Below are 18,040 nucleotides of genomic sequence, written 5' to 3'. Positions count from 1 at the left end.
CCCAGTCTGTCCCTGAAACCAGTCCGACCAGTGTTCAGGTTCTAAGTCAGATCCAGTATGACTTCAGCCGGTTTTAAGACTCTGCCCAGAAAAATAAATGCTCAAATAAACTCTCATAACACAAAAATTGTGTGTCTAGAATCTGAGAGAGCCTTGTCCGCCACCTCCAGAAGCAGCAAGAAAGCAGGAGCTAAGGGGATCCACAGGCATCCACGTCTGGTTACTTGTTGCCCCTGGGGGCCATTGGGGGTCTCCTTTGGTTCCCTCTTCTGACCCCAGCACTGTAAAAAGTCAAACTGAGGCACATTAAAATTTTGAGTTTATTTGAGCAAAAAGAAATTTTAGTCAGCCAGCATCTAAACCAGCTCCAAGGACCCAAATGGAGCTCCAAGGACCAAAATGAAAGACTTTTAGAAACAGAAGGGAGAGGGAACAAAGAAGTTATAGTAGGCAGGAAAGTGGGTTGGTTATTGCAAAGTTGCTTTTTTTGGTGGGGGGAGCGTATGGCAGGGGACTATCAGGCAGATTTCCTAGCTAGTGCTGACCAGGCGATTCCTGAACGACTGGTTTAAGATTCCATTTGTGGGAGAGCCGAAACCATACTTGAGTTTTGGTTTGGTGAAGTGACTTCATTTTGGACCTGTTGTCTTATTTTTAACAGGGGACATAACACACTGTGTTCTAAATATTTACTTAGCTCTCTATGTAATGAGAACATAAGCTTCTAGAAATCACAGCCTATGTCTTTTATCTTTGAATTCCTACCCTTATTTTATCTTCAGAATGCAATCATTTATTTAATTGGGTAATAATGATTGATTACAAGACTTTGAAAAATAGAAATCATTATTTACATGTAAGTTATTTTCCTTGTCATTGAAACTCATAATTGCAGTCTCAACTTTCTTTGTGGACTGAATTTTTGTATATTATCATTTAAATGCAGTGGAGGAACTAACAATTTCTTAGGAACATTTTGGTGAATATTCTTGTAAAGGAAAGAATCACCTTGGAATTTAAGAGAATTCTGATTTCCATACATCATGTTTGCTTCAAGCAGTGAGGATCTGTATGTGGTCAGATGGAGAAAAGCTGGGAAACATAGCTTTGCGGGCTGGACTGGAATTTAATATGTATTTTAAAATACAAATTGCATCTTCACATGGTGAGGTCCATGTTGTGATGATAGAAAGAAAATCTGTATTTTTGTGAGCAGGTTTTCACTACAATAATCTTAAAAACACTATAAAATGGAGGTGCCAATAACCATGTGGAAATAACAGGAAGAAAAAAAAATCACACATAGCTTCTCATTTTCTTAATAATGGCTTCCTTATTTTTCTGAGTTTATTCCACCTAAACTTAGCTTGAATAATAATAAAATATGTATGTTTTAGTGATGAGGGTTTTTTTTTTTCCTTTTTCCCTCCACTATCTCACCAAACAAAAGAAGTGAGGTGGTGAAAGACAGAGGACTAGTTAGTGGGGAAAAGGGAGCCAGAAACAGGGGAAGACAGATAGAAATGAGAACAGGAATAACAACATTCGAGTCTAATAGAAGAGACATGCAACACTGCTAGAAGAAGATGTCTGCCTCATTTTTTTTAAGAGGGAGGAGTTTGATAGGTAAGATAACTATTCTCTGATTCATTCTTTGAACAAATAATCAACTACTGAATAATCACTTGTTTGGGGCTCATGAGATAGAGCAGTAAACAATGCTCAGGCATGGTCTTCTAGTGTTTACTCTCAGCCTATAATGAGAGACTCCTCCTTTCTGGCAGGTTCTGGATTTTAATTCTACAATATTGTTTAATGAATGGATTCAGTAACTTTATGCTGTGAGTCCTCACACACATCTCAAGAAGGGTGATGTAGGGTAAGAGATGAGCTGCCACTAGAATAAATTCTGGAAGAGAGGGCACAGGCACCTGGTCAAGTACCATAGCTGAAATACCTTAAATCCAAGACATGACACAAGGACTTTTGGGGAAACACAAACATCCTGGCTGATGTTTCAGTTTACTCTGCCTAATCCATCTTCTCATATTTGATGGGTGAGGAAACAGAGTCAGCATTTTCTTATATAATGGAGTCATTTATTAATATTGTATAATTATTTTTGAGTATTAATGATTGGTGCATTTACATTCATTTCTATTTGAGTACAGAAATTACAATCTCATACACCTTGGTCATAGCTCCATAAACCTTTAAAAACATATGAGAAAATCACAATATTCTTTTTCCCTATTTCCTCTGTGTCTGGACCTGCAGTCTCAATCAAAAGAGAATGTTCTGGAAGGGAATGCCTGAAAGCCTTGAGACTATATGGTGTGCTCAGAGTGACAGGCTTTAGTTTGCTGTTGTGCTTTTCATCCTTAGCTAAGCCCACAGCTCTCTTCAAATGCCTGCCCCCAGGACATCCTCTGGGTATCTTCCCTTCTCCCACCAACAGCATCCACCGCCCTCCTTCTCAGGCTCATAGAAAAGCTGCTTAGATACTGAGCTGCCCCTTTGCTGCCCCTTCAGGTCCTGTTCTCAAATTTCTCCAAAGTACAGTCAATCTGAGCACAGACTGAGCTAGTGCCTCCCCAGCAAGCACAGCTATCAGCAGTCCCAGCCCTGCTTTCTCTCCAGCTGGTGATAAATGTTGTAATGAGAAGACCCCTTCTTTCACTATTTTTGACTTTACCTTGACTCTTAAAATATCCATCAGGAATTGCATTTTGTTTTTTTTTGTTTTGTTTGTTTGTTTTGTTTTGTTTTGTTTGTTATGAGAGTGACTTGAAGACTTATTGTACTTAAAGGTGTTTCTTGAGCCAGCGGGAGCTGTAATGGAGGGGAGGAAAGGGTGAAGTCTGAGCTCAGTAAAATTATTATGCATAGGGAACATTATTTTCTGAAAATGATTGGATATCTCCAGTTGACATGGAGTCAGCACAGGGTTCATTTCCTCACTCTCTTTGTTCTGGCTGTTCCTAGTCTCCTGACACTTCTCCAATAAGATATAATTCCAAAGCCATTATGTCTGATCATGTTTGTTCCCATATATACCCAATTCTTAAATTCCCCCAAAGAGGTTGATCTGAATTTAAAGTAAAATATGGATTACTCCATTCTTTAGCCAAATTCCCTATTGCCCTCAAATTAATGCTGCTGGCTGCCGAACAAACAGAGCTTTTCTGGTGAGGTGACAGAATCCCAGATTGTATTCTAAAGGAGACCATAAGAGTCATACAATGAGAAAACTAGGCCTAAAGATGCTGACGTATTAAACCAAGGTCACGCAGATCCTTAGTTGTATACCCAAAAAATCAAGTCCCCAAACCCCTAAACCAGGGTTTGTCCTATCTCATAGCTCTGTCTCACTTTCTAGTCATTTTTTAAATATCATTTTCATTTCAAACTGTCTCATTTACCCATAATGACAGCAGAAGGAAGGGCAAATTATTAAAATGCTAAGAAATGTTAAATTGTGCCTCATCTGACTCACATTTGAAAAGATTATTTTATTATATGCCTAGTGCAATGTAATTAAGACCATAGTCTGTACAGTGAGGGTGCCTGGGGTTGCAGTCCAACTCCACCAATTACTAGTTATGTAACCTTGGGCTAGGTGCTCACCTTTCCTGTTTCCTCATCCGTAAAATGGGGATAATAATCATACCTTCCTCATGGGCTATTGACAAGACTAATGTTAATGCATGTAAAGTGAGAAAAATGTTTGACATATGGTAAGAGCTAGGTAAGAATTGGTTTTTATTATTATCCGATGACAACTTTGGCACTGAGAATACTCTAAGTGGAAAAGATCAGAAGGAACTGAAAGTATTAGAATTTCATTCAATTTCTATCTCCATTCTGGCACTTATCTGCCTTGTCCTCTTCAACCATTATTTCTCTTTACCTAACTTGAGTCCTGAGGTGAATGTTTGTTTTATTATTTTACCTGCTTATGTACTTCAGGACCAAGCACTGTTCTCCAAAAAATTCATGCCCAGGTGATGGGTGGTGAGTCAGAGACTATGGTAGGGGACAAGTGTGCATGATCTAAGGTCAATAGAACAGAAAGTTGGATAGGAAATAGCACATGCCCCTTGTTGCATGATCTTTCTGTTATAATGGTATTGGAAATTAATTCATTAAAAAAATAGTATAAAGTGTCTGGAGTGTGCTAGGCACTCTTCACATCAATGGACAATGCAGATGAACACCTCTGCCCTCCTAGTGTTTATAGTCCATCAAGGGAAGATGCAAAACAAAATAAATAAGAAAATTAGATGTGTATTAACAATATGAAAAGTGCTGAAGAGGAAAATAATAGAGAGGAGGTGTGGAGGGTATTGAGAAAAGTTGGTTTAGCCAGGATGGGGAGGGAGGGCTTCACTGCATAAGTGACATTTGGGCAACATATTGCAAGGAACCTCAGGAGAGTACAATGCTGGCTAAGAGAAGAGCAAGTGAAGAGGCATGTGTGGGAAAGAGCTTGGTGTGTTCAAGCGACAGCAGATGATCAGAGTGACTGTGACTCAGCAAATGGGAGTAAAAGTGGTCAATAGTCTGAGTGAGGTCCAGGGGGTACCAGAGGCCCAGGTCATGTTGACCCAGAAGACATTGTCAGGCAAATGTGGGTGTTTTGAGCAGGTGAACGACATGTCCTGACTTACATATAACAGAATTACTCTGCTGGTTATTTTGAAAATACACTGTGCCAGAGACATTGCAAGCAACATCCCATTTAATTACATCCTCTACTTGGTGGATTGTTTTTTCCAAGATGAAAATCGAGGCATATACAGGCTTGTAGTAACAGATCAGGGATTCAAATTCGGATATTCCATTATTTCCTTAACCATTATTTCCTTCTGCCTCCTACATTCTTTTAAACTGTAGTCATATCACGGCTCTGGAAGAACTTTTCATTTTCCAGCAGTCTTCTTCTCCTTTATTCCATTTGCATTTGTGAATTAGAGAAGATCTGCATGTTTACCCCATTCACATAATAACCTGGAAAAAATGTGTATGGAAACCAGATGTCAGCTCTCCAGGCATGTGTGTTAGCCTGACAAACTGATGTGAATTACATGAGTTTATATAAGCTATGCTGAGATTATCCCAAAGATAATATGGATCAATATTGTAAGGAGAAGCTGAGATAAAGTGAGGGCTTAAGGACATATCAGGTCCATCTTCTTCAGAGAGGACAGCTTTATTTTAGGAATACTCCAAAATCAGTTATTTGCTTAGAACCCAGAGGAGAGTATCCCATAGACAAGACGTTAGGTGTGTAGATGGGCACACAAAATCAGTTTAATTCACCATGTGCTGTAACAGCCTTCACCCTGGCTTTTTCAGACACCCTCTGCCCTCACTCCAACAATCTGTCTATTGTCAAGTCAAGTAGACTGCTTTTCTCTTCAATATTCTTTCTTTAAATATATTTCCTATTTTGCTTTCCCCCTATCTCTAATAGATGCTATTTCCCTATCTGTAGATGTTATTATTCTTATCAGTATTTTTAAAAATAGTAATTTTTCTTCCAGTATCTTCTCACTTTATTTTTTTTCTTAATATGACCTCACTACAATAGATAATTATCTATTGCCAACAGGATTAAGCATCAATCCAGTGCTAACTTTCTAATCTATGACTCTGTCTTGTTATCTGCTTCTCTCTATATTCCTTTCAAATTTAATTGTTCATTTTCTCTCCAATGAAAACTATACTTTTCCACTTTTATGATTTTGCCTATGCTTTAATTTTTTTTTCTAATTCTACTATCCACTATCAGAATTCTTTTTGCAAACAACACCTCACAATACCTCTTCTGTTTTTTAACTCAGGACAGGCTTGTACTTCAGACAAAAAAATTCAATTGCTAAGCACAACAATTTATTTCTCACTCATGAGAAAACTGCTGTGGGTCTAGATCACTGTACAGGGCACTGTCCTTGTGATGGCTCAGAGTCCAGGGAAGAACTTATTGAAATGACACTTCTATATCAACAATCAGTTTCAATCACAGCCCACTGACCAGAGCTAGACACGTGGTTCCACCAAATAATAAGGTGGAGTGGTCTCAGAAATGAACCCTGTCATATGTTTGGAAGAAAAGAATACCAAATATGAGTGAGCACTAGAAGTTTCTATTTCATCCATGGAGTCTTTCCCTGTTGCCTTAAATGATAATAATAAGGTTATTTGTGACTATGTCCCCTGCTAATAGGAAGGCAATACTCTGTAATTGCATTTAAATGAATCTCACGAAGGCATATCCAGGATCATTAGGAAGGGCCCACTTTTTCTCTGACTTGACCAGAGATGCAGTAACAGTCTCAGATTTGACAGTCTCTGCTTCTAAACTCTCTTCTTATACCTGTTACCTGGTAAGGATCATGGTCTTAGAAACTGATAAAGGAAATCTGATTAATGCTGGGTCATCAAACGTTTCTCAAAGATATTTTGTTACTCAGAGAGCTTCCTTATAGCCTCTCATATGAAAAACAAGACTATACCTTTTACTGATTTTTACCTTGACTATGAATTATGAAAGAGTTTAGCTCTCTTCAATATGGTGGAGGAACAGCCTTTCCTAAAACAGAATACCAAATATTCCCAAAAATGACATACAAAATAGGAAACCTACCATAAATAACAACTTGGGGACAACATCTCTAATTCCAGAATCCTTCTCTGTATGGAAAGCTCTGAGGGAGAGACAACATTCCTCTGACTATTCCAGAAGTTATACATTCAGCTAGGTGATTTTTGCAACCCACTGTGCTAAAGGCATTTCTGGCAAAGTGGATATTTGAATATGAGAGGGAAATGAGACAATATTGAGCCCAGATACTCCAGGCAAAATTTTAAATGGAAGCACAGAAGCATCTTTGTCTTGTACCATCTTGAACAGAACTTCCGATAAGGCGATCTGGTTCCCAGAGCACAAATTGTTTGAGTTTGTATTGGGTTTGGGCCATTAAGCCTAAGTTATAACTATCTGGCATAGGCCTCTTCCCAATTAACTGAACTATGAATCCTGAAGTCAATTTTACAAGTTGAGAGAAATCTTCAGACAAAATAGCAGTAGAGTATACATAGCAAGTACTTACTCAAGAAGGATTCTTCGAGGTATTCTAGAGGCTGTAAAGGTGGGGTTTGAGTCTACCCTGCTTCCACCATACTCTGACCTATTACAGAAAAGCACAATGGGCAGAAAAAACATTGTGATCACAGACACTTCATCTGATACTAATACCTATATCTTCACTTGACACAAACTCTATTGTGTCTCATAAGAAGTAGTAGGTATGGTCTCTGGCAAGAAAATATGATGTCCTGTGTCTACACAAGTGGATTTATAACATTTGGGATCATGAACTTCTTTAAAGAACTGATAAGATCTCCTTGGATCTTATGGATCTTCTGGTAGGATCTTATGGATCTTTTACCTAGATACATGCAGACAATTTGAATATATTTTTAAGAGTTTCATAACCATCTGAAGCACCAAATGATATCCACGGATTTAAGACTAAAGATGTTATCAACTGATAACCAGTTCCTGCAATCACTTTTGTATTTATGTACACAGAAACAAATGTACACTGCAAATAGTTATGCTGGGGAAAATGAGTTCCTCATCTTTCCTAGGCTCATCTAAAGATCCCAGAAGAATAGGCAGTGCCATTCCCAAATCAACATATTCCCCAGCTTCTAACAACTAATACTCACCATGTGAGGGCTCAGAGCCCTTTCAAATCACTGACTCCAACTTAACTGAATCAGGAAATCCTCCAGTGGGATTTAGTTAAGTTCCCTTGCTCTAGTTTGTTTTTAAATTTATTTATTTATTTTGGGCTGTGTTGGGTCTTCGTTTCTGTGTGAGGGCTTTCTCTAGTTGTGGCAAGCGGGGGCCACTCTTCATCACGGTGCGCAGGCCTCTCACTATAGGGGCCTCTCTTGTTGCGGAGCGCAGGCTCCAGATGCGCAGGCTCAGTAGTTGTGGCTCATGGCCTAGTTGCTCCACGGTATGTGGAATCTTCCCAGACCAGGGCTCGAACCTGTTTCCCCTGCATTAGCAGGCAGATTCTCAACCACTGCGCCACCAAGGAAGCCCTTGCTCTAGTTTTGACTACTGATCATTTATATATATATATATTTTCAAATCTGCTTTTCTGTCAATCAGTTCTGGGACTTATCCTCTGAGAACATGAAATGATAACTCTCAAATCTCCAATAAGCCATTGTTTTGTTCTGGCTCAGTTTATAAGATTGGGCTTTTGCTTTGGTGTAAACTTCTATCTTGTACCGTAAATTGAGCTCCATTTCTTCTCCAGATATGCAGTCAGTGATGAGATCCAGCTAATTGCTCCTCCATTAAGGATGTACCATCCCAGATCTAATAATAGCAAGCTGCTTATTGTGCCCTAAACATACCTCTCTGCCTTTGCCTATATTGTCTGGAACTCTGTCTGGAGTGTCCTTCTCAGCACGCTTGTCTTTTGAATCATACTCTTTACCCCCATAATCACATTCAGGATTTAATCTAAAAAAAAATTTCCTGAGATTATTTCCTCCAAACCAGGTTAAGTCTACTTCTCCATTCTTCTATAATTTCTGCACAACTTGTCATAGAACTTTCTCTGTTATATTTAAATGACCTCATTATGTGTTTGGCATTCCCTTAGATGATGATCTTCTATGTGTAGAAATAGTGACTTCTTCTTTTTGTCCCCTGCACTTATCATAATACTGGACACTTCTAGGTACTGCCCCTATAGCCCCAGCTTTGTTTCCCTATCTACCTGTATATGCTCCCTGATGATGATGACCCAACTGGTAATGGAGATATTATAATTCTTTATATACTCTGCCTTTTGTGTCCAGAACTATATTCAGAGAACATCTTTACAACTAGCGAGAGTACCTCAACCACGAATAACCAAAAGTGGCTGCTTTTAGTAAATGATGAGAAAGGATCAGGAGGAAGGAGAATTGTGATTGGTCAACAATATCACCTGGGGCCTCTAAAATATAAACCGACAAGCCACATGTCAACATTCATCTTCCAACAATGTGAAAGAGTTTTATGATAATCTCAATACTGTTTCTCTGTTCATCTATGCTTTTCTGCTATGAGTAACCCAAACGATCCTATGTGAGAATTATTTTGAGTCAGGATGTCAGTGAGACAGTGCCAGAGCTGGCAGAACCAAAGGCAGAATGTGGTGATGCCAATACGTGAGGAAAGACCTCTAAATTTCTACTTTTCTATTTTCCTCTCACAACAAGTAGGCTTAAAGCAACTAAACTTTGACCATCATCAGGGAAGATTGGCAATAGACAGAGGCATCTCTGCACCGCACAGTTCTAGGAGGTACCATTGAAAAATGAGGTAGTTAGAAATAACGAGGAATAATAAAGTAGCTGCTTTAATGGAAAGCTTATAAGGTAGAGAGCTGTAAGACAGAACAACTCTATAGCTGTTATAAAGTTAATAAATATAAATAAAACCATTACTATAACATAGTGGCAATATAAAGTGAAATTATAATTTTTGTGGTACAGATTCTCATTGTGATGGGAATTCCAAGGAAGAAGGAAACCATGTGATAGAGAAGTTTCCAGAAAACTAGGTGGAGCTTGAATTTCAACTGGAATACAAGAGACTATTGCCCTGACATGGAACACTGCACTCCATGCTGAGATTTCAAAGGTATATGGGCCTATGTAACTGGGTTCCAACCCTGGATCTGCTCTGAAACTTTAAACAAAGAACAAAAAAGAATAAGGATATAGAGAGACATGCTGTACAAATAAACAAGTTAGCCTATGTAAGGCTTACGGCCCATTTTCAGACACATAGTTGATGCTCCATTGATTTACTATAACCTCTCCTCTTGTCCAGGTTTCTTTTTCTTTTTAACCTATGAAAATAAGTCTCTCTGGTACAACCATTATGGAGAACAGTATGGAGGTTCCTTGAAAAACTAAATATAGAGCTACCATATGATACAGCAATCCCACTCCTGGACATATATCCAGAGAAAACCATAATTTAAAAAGATACATGCACCCTGATTTTCATTGCAGCACTATTTACAGTAGCCAAGGCATGGAAGCAACTTAAATATCCGCTGAAAGAGGAATGGATAAAGAAGACGTGGTACATATATACAATGGAATATTACTCAGCCTTAAAAAAGAATGAAATAATGACATTTGCAGCAACATGGATAGACCTAGAGATTATCATACTAAATGAAGTAAATTAGACAGTGAAAGACAAATATCATATGATATGGCTTATACATGGAATCTAATTAAAATGATACAAATGAACTTATTTACAAAATAGAAATAGACTCATAGATCTTGAAATCAAACTTATGGTTACCAAAGGGGAAACATGGTAGGGGGGAAGTGATAAATTAGAAGATGGGGATTAACAGATACACACTAGTATCTGTACTTTGCTGTACACCTGAAACTAACACAGCATTGTAAATCAGCTATACTCCAATAAAAGTTAAAAAAAAAGTACCTCTCGTTATCCTGAGGATACCCCTGGGAGTAGGAAAACATTAACTTACATTGATAATGAAGTTCAATTACTGATATTAGATCTTGTCTTCATAGTAGAAGAGATGTTAAGTGGGAAGAGCACTTCTTTGGGAAGCACCCAAAGAAGATGGGACACCACAGAGAGACAAAATCATGGGAACAAGGGAGGATACTGACTTTCCAGTCTTGCCTGTGCCCAATGATTCTAACAGAACTGATTGTGGTCAGATAGAAAGAGAAGAGATTAAGGGCATTTCTACAAGGAACAGAGCTCACAAATCTTAGAAGTAGACATTTAGAACACTAGTTTGACTAAAGTAAATAGTTTGTGTTAAGAAGAATATTTTGAGACAAATTATTTAAATAGAAATAAAAACACAATATAGCCCTAACTCTAGACAATGCACATACATCATTAAAATGAAATGTTACTTATTAGAACCCAGGGGATGAAAGGTGGGGAAGTTTGATGTAGTAAGGAAATTTAAAATCCCTCTGGAAGATTGAGTAGTTTGTCCAATGTATTTACAAAGCCAGGTCATGCAATGGTCACCTAAATTTAATGCCCCAAACTCCAGAAAGCCCATGTCAGAAAAATCAAATAAAGAATTACAGTCCTTGAAAGGGAAAATAAAAAAAAAGGAGAAAAAGAAGGAGAGAAAGAAAGAGGGAAGGTGGAAGGAAGAAAGGTAAGGGAAGAGACAGACAGAGAGAGAGAGAGAAAAGAGAGAGAGGGGTTCTACAGGTAAGGAAACTTGCTAACACTGTTGTAAATTTTCCTTTAAAGAAAGTTGACTTAACAAGTCTAGAAAACTTTTTTTCCTTCTCCAGTATCTGAGGCTTGTGTGCCAACCAATAAGCATCTACCATCTTGGAAAGAATTCTTGCACTCATTCCTACAAAGTCACAGGGTAATATGATACACAGAAAGGAACACAAAAAAGGAGACAGCCTCTCCACAACTCATGGCCTGGCCTGTCCTCAGTGCTCCAGAAGCCACAGTGGACACCACTAATAAGGTCACACAGGAACTTTCTGTGAGCTCTGAGTTATTGAATACAATGATGTAGGACAAGCAAATAAGGATCATCTCTTGTTGAAATGTTATACCTGGCTTAAATCACCAAGCAGTATTGGAATATGGCATTTCCTTTTCAGTCCCTGGCAATAATGAAATTTCTCAGTCAGAACATGGCAGTTGTACAAGGGTTGCTTGGGAGATGATTTTGAGTAGCGTGCCCACTGATAATAAAAACAATGGCTCAAAAGAGGCCAAAGGCACATATCTGGATCAGCCTGTATCTACAGGTATAACAGATGCTAATAAGACTGGGATGGAACAGAGACTTTCTGGTCTTTATGTAAAACCATTCTCTGACAGTGAGGAAGAGAGAGAAAGCCATTGGTACTGTTGGCCTGCTTTTTTAGATTTCCTGCCTATGGTTTTTCCATAGGATTCCTCAATCATTAGATGTTTTGTGAGTGCCTATCCTGTGATAAGCATGATGTATGGTTTTGGGATACAGAGTGAGACAAAATAGATAAGCTTCCTTTCCATTATGACTTTACCATCTTCATAATTTGGTTTATTTTCACTTGAAAACAGTGGACTATAAGCAACTACCCCTTCTGAAATGTTTTGTTCTCTAAAACTTAATTTTATTCCTGATGCTTTTTTGCATAGATTTTTCACATTTTGAATTAAATAGCCAGGCAAGTGACTATGTATGAAGTACCTAAGTCCCTGGTATATCATATACTCCCATGAGGGTATGCCCTGAGTCTGTTTTGTTTCCCCAAGCCCATCTAACAAAAATTTGCTTCTTTAATTACATAAGGGAGAGTTTGATTGATTGATTCTCTAGTTAAAACTCAGCCACCTCCCATACAGAATTCAATGCAGCTATGGTTGAGAGCACAACGTATGTGAGCAAGAGTGTTTGAACTTAAATTCTGAACAACTTGGAGCATCTCCCTCACCCTTCTGTGCCTCAGCGTTCTCATCTGTGAAGCAGGAATAAAAGTAGTACTTACTTTATTAGGTGTTCCCAACATACAACTACATGCATAAAACTACATGTATAAAACTTAGAAGAGAGGAGGGCATCCAGTCAATGCCATCTAAGTGGTAGCTACTAGGGTTATTATATTATTTTTTTATTTTTATTTTTGTTTTTGTTTTTGTTTTTTGTGGTACGCGGGCCTCTCATTGCCGCAGCCTCTCCCGCTGCGGAGCACAGGCCCCGGACGCGCAGGCCCAGAGGCCATGGCCCACGGGCCCAGCCGCTCCGCGGCATGTGGGATCCTCCCAGACCGGGCCACGAACCCGCGTCCCCTGCATCGGCAGGCAGACTCCCAAACACTGCACCACCAGGGAAGCCCTATTATATTATTTTTATAAGTTGCATGACAGCCTCTCTTTTACACAAGCTTACGTACATGAGTTGAGGTGCTTGCTATTTGTACATTTAATTTTTTTAAGAGAAGTATGCTTCAAATAACTTGTTCTTTTACCTCCTTAAATATGTATAATTTCATGTGCTCCACTATATGGTTGAGGGTGTCTGACCATAGTAACCATGTGACATAACAACAGTGCCTTCCTCTAGATTGTATTGCCTTTTCTGTAAAAATATTTACTAACTTATGGACTACATGAATATCTCCAAACCAAATACTTTGGAAATGAAGAGGAATTATAACAAACATAACAAGTGATTGAATGGAGATAGTAGGAGGAGACTGACAAAGTGTAGAATACATGCAGGGAAATTCTAGGTTTTCTCTATTATAGAGAGGCCTTGTGTCATCTTGAAGATGTATCTACAGGCCAGATGATTTTCTGAAATATTCTCATGAAATGTTGGTATTTATGGTGGCCCATTCTTCTCCATATCCCCCCTGGATTTGGATTGGGGTCCTTTTAGATACTCTGGGTACTGAGAGGAAAGGAAGCTGGCAGCTTAATTTATTACAATAATTTATGTGTTTAATCTTCCTTTTTAAATGAACCCTGTGGTTCTGCAACTGGTACATACAGTATTTATAAATACAATTAATACAGTGTCCATTTTCTGGAGGGGGATCAAACAAAACAAGAAGAATAACATTAAGTCAACCAAAAGCAGCTGGCCAGACTCTGCAGTCAACAGTTTATGAGCAACTGTAGCTCTGTTGCCCTCATTAAATAACTATGTGGAGTCAGAAAATCATGAGACCTTCAGGTCTTAACTGACCCAGACCTGCACTTTCAGATAGGTGAAAGTCTAGCCAAGGAAAATACCCAAGAGTTCCAGCCACACAAACATGATAAACCATTTTAGATAGAGCTGACTTGCCTTCAGACATCAAAGGGGTATTTTGTACTCTACAGGTCTATGGGATTGAGTGAGCACTGTGGTGGGTGAATGGAATTGTTCATCATAATCTTTTCTTTTAAGATACTTGAAACTTAGGGTGTGAAGTGTGGTGGAGATGGAGTGTGTACTTCCCTACTCCACCTAAAGCCAACAGAATGACGTAGCAATATGAGTTGTTCCCAGAATGACTAGTAACATCATTTTTTCATATATAGAAAGGGCTGAAGATGCTGACCTGTAGAAGGGGACAAACAGCAGGTGAGGGGGAGCTGTCATCAACTCTCATTCTGGTGCAGTACAAAGAAAACACCAGACTCTGCCCTACAAACTTCCCAAACATGGACAGGCATCTTTTTACCTGCACTAGAAGCATCTATTTCAAAATTATCTGGGTCAACACAAGCTGAGTTTTAAGCCCCACAAAGAGTATAAGGATCATTGTAGAGGAAAAAAGATGTGAAAAGAACAGAAGGAGGAGGGAAAAGGAGGTAGTGATGAGAGCTGGGCAAATCACATTCTTCATCTCCATCAATCTGATTTCTTCCAACATCTGATCATTTTTTTATGAAAAAAAACCTTCATAAAAAGCCTTGAGGTATGTGTAATCAAATGTCAACATGCAGCTAATGCTTCAAAAGGTGTATTTAGTAAATAAAAAGAAAACTTTTAATACCATCATGGATGACCATGAAAAATGCATCGAAAGCCTTACAAAAATAAAAGTTAGTAAGTAAATAAGTAAGTAAATTGATAAATAAAATTTTATGAACAATGTGCACTGATTTCTTTTTTAGCAGATAGGCATAAATGTAAGCATTTTAGTTTGATAATCGACATTTCAGAAATAAGGAAACATCTATACCTAACAGTTGAATCCTTTAGAAATAAGATTCAGATTAAGTGGACACCTTTAAATGTAAATCTTGAGAGTATATAATGAATAGCCAACAATCAACTACCAAAAACTCTAATTATAAGGCAAGTAGCACTTTTTTTCTTGACAAATGATCTTTCCACTATTTTGTAATGACAAGCTAAGAAGATCTAAGGGGAATTTAATAAAACAAGAATAATTTGACCTGAAAAATGAGAGGGAGTGGCAAGAATTCATAAAGGATATCAACTCACTTCCTTTAAAATCATAAAGAAATGGCCATTTATTACAGTAAGAAAATGTTGACCAGATAGAAAGAAATAGTTGGTGGGAGTGAGAATCTGCAGTAAACCTGTGCTACAGGAATACATTTTACACAGTATAACTGGTTCTCCAATCATCTGTCTGGAGCAGTTAAATTTAATCTTGCTTAAAAGAAGATGAAAAACTGGTTGAACTTTCAAGGTTCTACCCAGTTTTGTGAGATTGTGAGCTGGAAATAATGAAACCATATGACCTTCATGAAAATCCCTGTTTCTTTTCCCACTTTTCATTGGCAGTGGGACCTTAGGGGACCAGGACACACGTTGTTCCACCAGAGGTGTTACTGATGACATTTCTATAGAATGTTTCTCCTTCTCAAAGAATCATAGATACAAGCATTAGAGAATGCCTACTGCTCCCTTTCTCTGTTCCCCAGAGGACTTGCAGAATTGCTTCGAAAGTTCTTTCCTGCTATGTCCAGTCAAGTTTCAAATATACCAAGAAATTAAATATGCTTCAAGCCTTTGGTTAGCTCTTCTGTATTCTAATAGATCTCCTATTTAGAATATGCTCCTCAAATCAAACCCACTGCAAAAGAAAATCATCCCATTCCTCTTACAAATCTGTAAGAGGAATGGTCTTCTAGAATTGTTCAGTAACTTCTTCCTCTGTGTCTTTGGTCACTGCTACCAGAGGAAACTAATCATGTTGATGACATTGTCATCAGCTGGTTGACAAATGGAGTTTGGTCCATTTTGAATTTCAACCATACCATTCAGATGGCTTATTTGTCACCATCTCTCTGAGGCATCTAGATTCCCACAGCATAAACACCAAAAGGTAAATCTGGGCTGCAACCTAGATGGATTATGAGAGGTGTTGGGGAGAGCTGCTACACTTGGCATCAACTCACTTCTCAGTTTTCAGGTAGAAGACACACAGAAGACCCCATCTTGGCCCCATCCACATGGACTAGAGCTGCTGCTGGAAACTTGTCCCTCTTTAAATAAATATTTTGCAATAAGGGAGAGAAAAAATCAGTCCTATTAATCTCTTTGTGCTCAAATGAACCTGGCTGATCATTACAGCCTGTGTGCATGTGTATGTGTGTGTGTGTAGTTATAGTTATATATAGTTATATATTTTGTTTCTTACTAAAGGAATGGTTGAATAGAACTATCTGGTTTAAAGGATGAGCCTGACTGATTACTGTAATTCATAGGGCCTTAATTAGCTGCACAAACCATTAGCTACAATTAGACTATTATAAAACACTTGATGCGCTATGTCAACCATGGGGCCTCATTTATTCTTGTGGCAGGGATCAGGAAGGGGGAGGGCAGGCACACTATACTGCCAAGCATGCTAATAAAGAATGATTTTTGATTTAAGATGTTGCCGATAGTGCCTCAAAATTAATCTCAATAGCTGTCTAATTTGTGTCGGTGGATGGTATATTTATTGTAAAATGACACCAAAGCTAAATGAGTTACCTGAAGCAGGAGCGTTAATGTCAGTGCCTGGATATTCAACTCCATATGCTAGGATACTGTGCGACACTGGTGCCAAGTGTTCCTGGGGGACCTCATCTGTCTCCAAAAGTTCAGCAACCATCCAGCCCCTAGGTTCTTCATGAAAAGATGAAGACCTACTAGAGAATGGACTTGAGGACACGGAGAGAGGGAAGGGTAAGCTGGGACAAAGTGAGAGAGTGGCATGGACATATATACACTACCAAACGTAAAATAGATAGCTAGTGGGAAGCAGCCGCATAGCACAGGGAGATCAACTTGGTGCTTTGTGACCACCTAGAGGGATAGGATAGGGAGGGTGGGAGGGAGGGAGGGAGATGCAAGAGGGAAGAGATATGGGGATATATGTATATGTATAGCGGATTCACTTTGTTATAAAGCAGAAATTAACACACCATTGTAAAGCAATTATACTCCAATTAAGATGTTAAGGAAAAAAAAATCTCAGCAACCTGACTTCCACTGCATGATACTTAAATAATAATAATACAGGAAAAAGAGGATGAAATGGACAGACACTATCTAGGACAGGAAGAGACAAAGAGAGGTGAGAAAAGGAGAGAGAGAGAGATGGAGAGAGGAACCTGCAGAGAGGTATTGTTGCAATAAGAGTTTCCTAGGGCAAAGTTTAGCTCAAGATAATTATGGAAATGATGATAGCAGAGCACAAGGTGTCATACAGGAGGTTTTCCATTAAAGAAGAAGAAATGAAAGAGACATGATAGTGGGTAATAGTCCCCAAGGGAACAGAAGGAGAGCAGGACACATCCTTTTCCACTCAAAGATATATTACCCATTTACAGTGGCTTTGAAACTACAAATTTCATTCATGTTCATTAGAACTTCCCAGTAAGGGTGGGAGTCAGCAGTGGCTGTGAGGAAGCTTTGGTACAGAGGACAGGGGATAATCCCCTACCCACAGTCACATGGTCAGTTATGAACACCAGCAGGGCTAGAATTCAGATTTCCTAAATTGGTGTTTGTATTTTCAGGTAATAGTTTGAAGGTGGTTCCCAAACCTGGCAAAACATAAAACAAAAGAAAGGAAAGAAGGAAGGAAGGAAGGAAGGAAGGAAGGAAGGAAGGAAGGAAGGAAGGAAGGGAAGGATGGAAGGAGAGAGAGAGAGAAAGAGAAAAGAAAGAAAGAAAGAAGGAAAGAAAGAAAGAAAGGAAGAAAGAAAGGAAGAAAGAAAGAAAGAAAGAAAGAAAGAAAGAAAGAAAGAAAGAAAGAAAGAAAGAAAGAAAGAAAGAAAGAAAGAAAGAGGGAGAAAGAAAGAAAGGTTATTCTCAGCCTTCCCCAGACTTTCTGGATTAGAAACTTGAAGTGGTAGTGAAGCTGAGGAATTTCTATTTTCAGCAGTCTCCCCAGATAATCAATTAGATTTGGAAACCACTGCCTAGACCAGTGGTATTTAAACTTGAGCATGTCTCATATTCAGTCT

This window comes from Phocoena phocoena, chromosome 13 (genome assembly GCF_963924675.1).
Source record: "Phocoena phocoena chromosome 13, mPhoPho1.1, whole genome shotgun sequence".
Taxonomy (NCBI): Eukaryota; Metazoa; Chordata; class Mammalia; order Artiodactyla; family Phocoenidae; genus Phocoena; species Phocoena phocoena.
Note: the sequence above shows the minus strand (reverse complement) of the source record.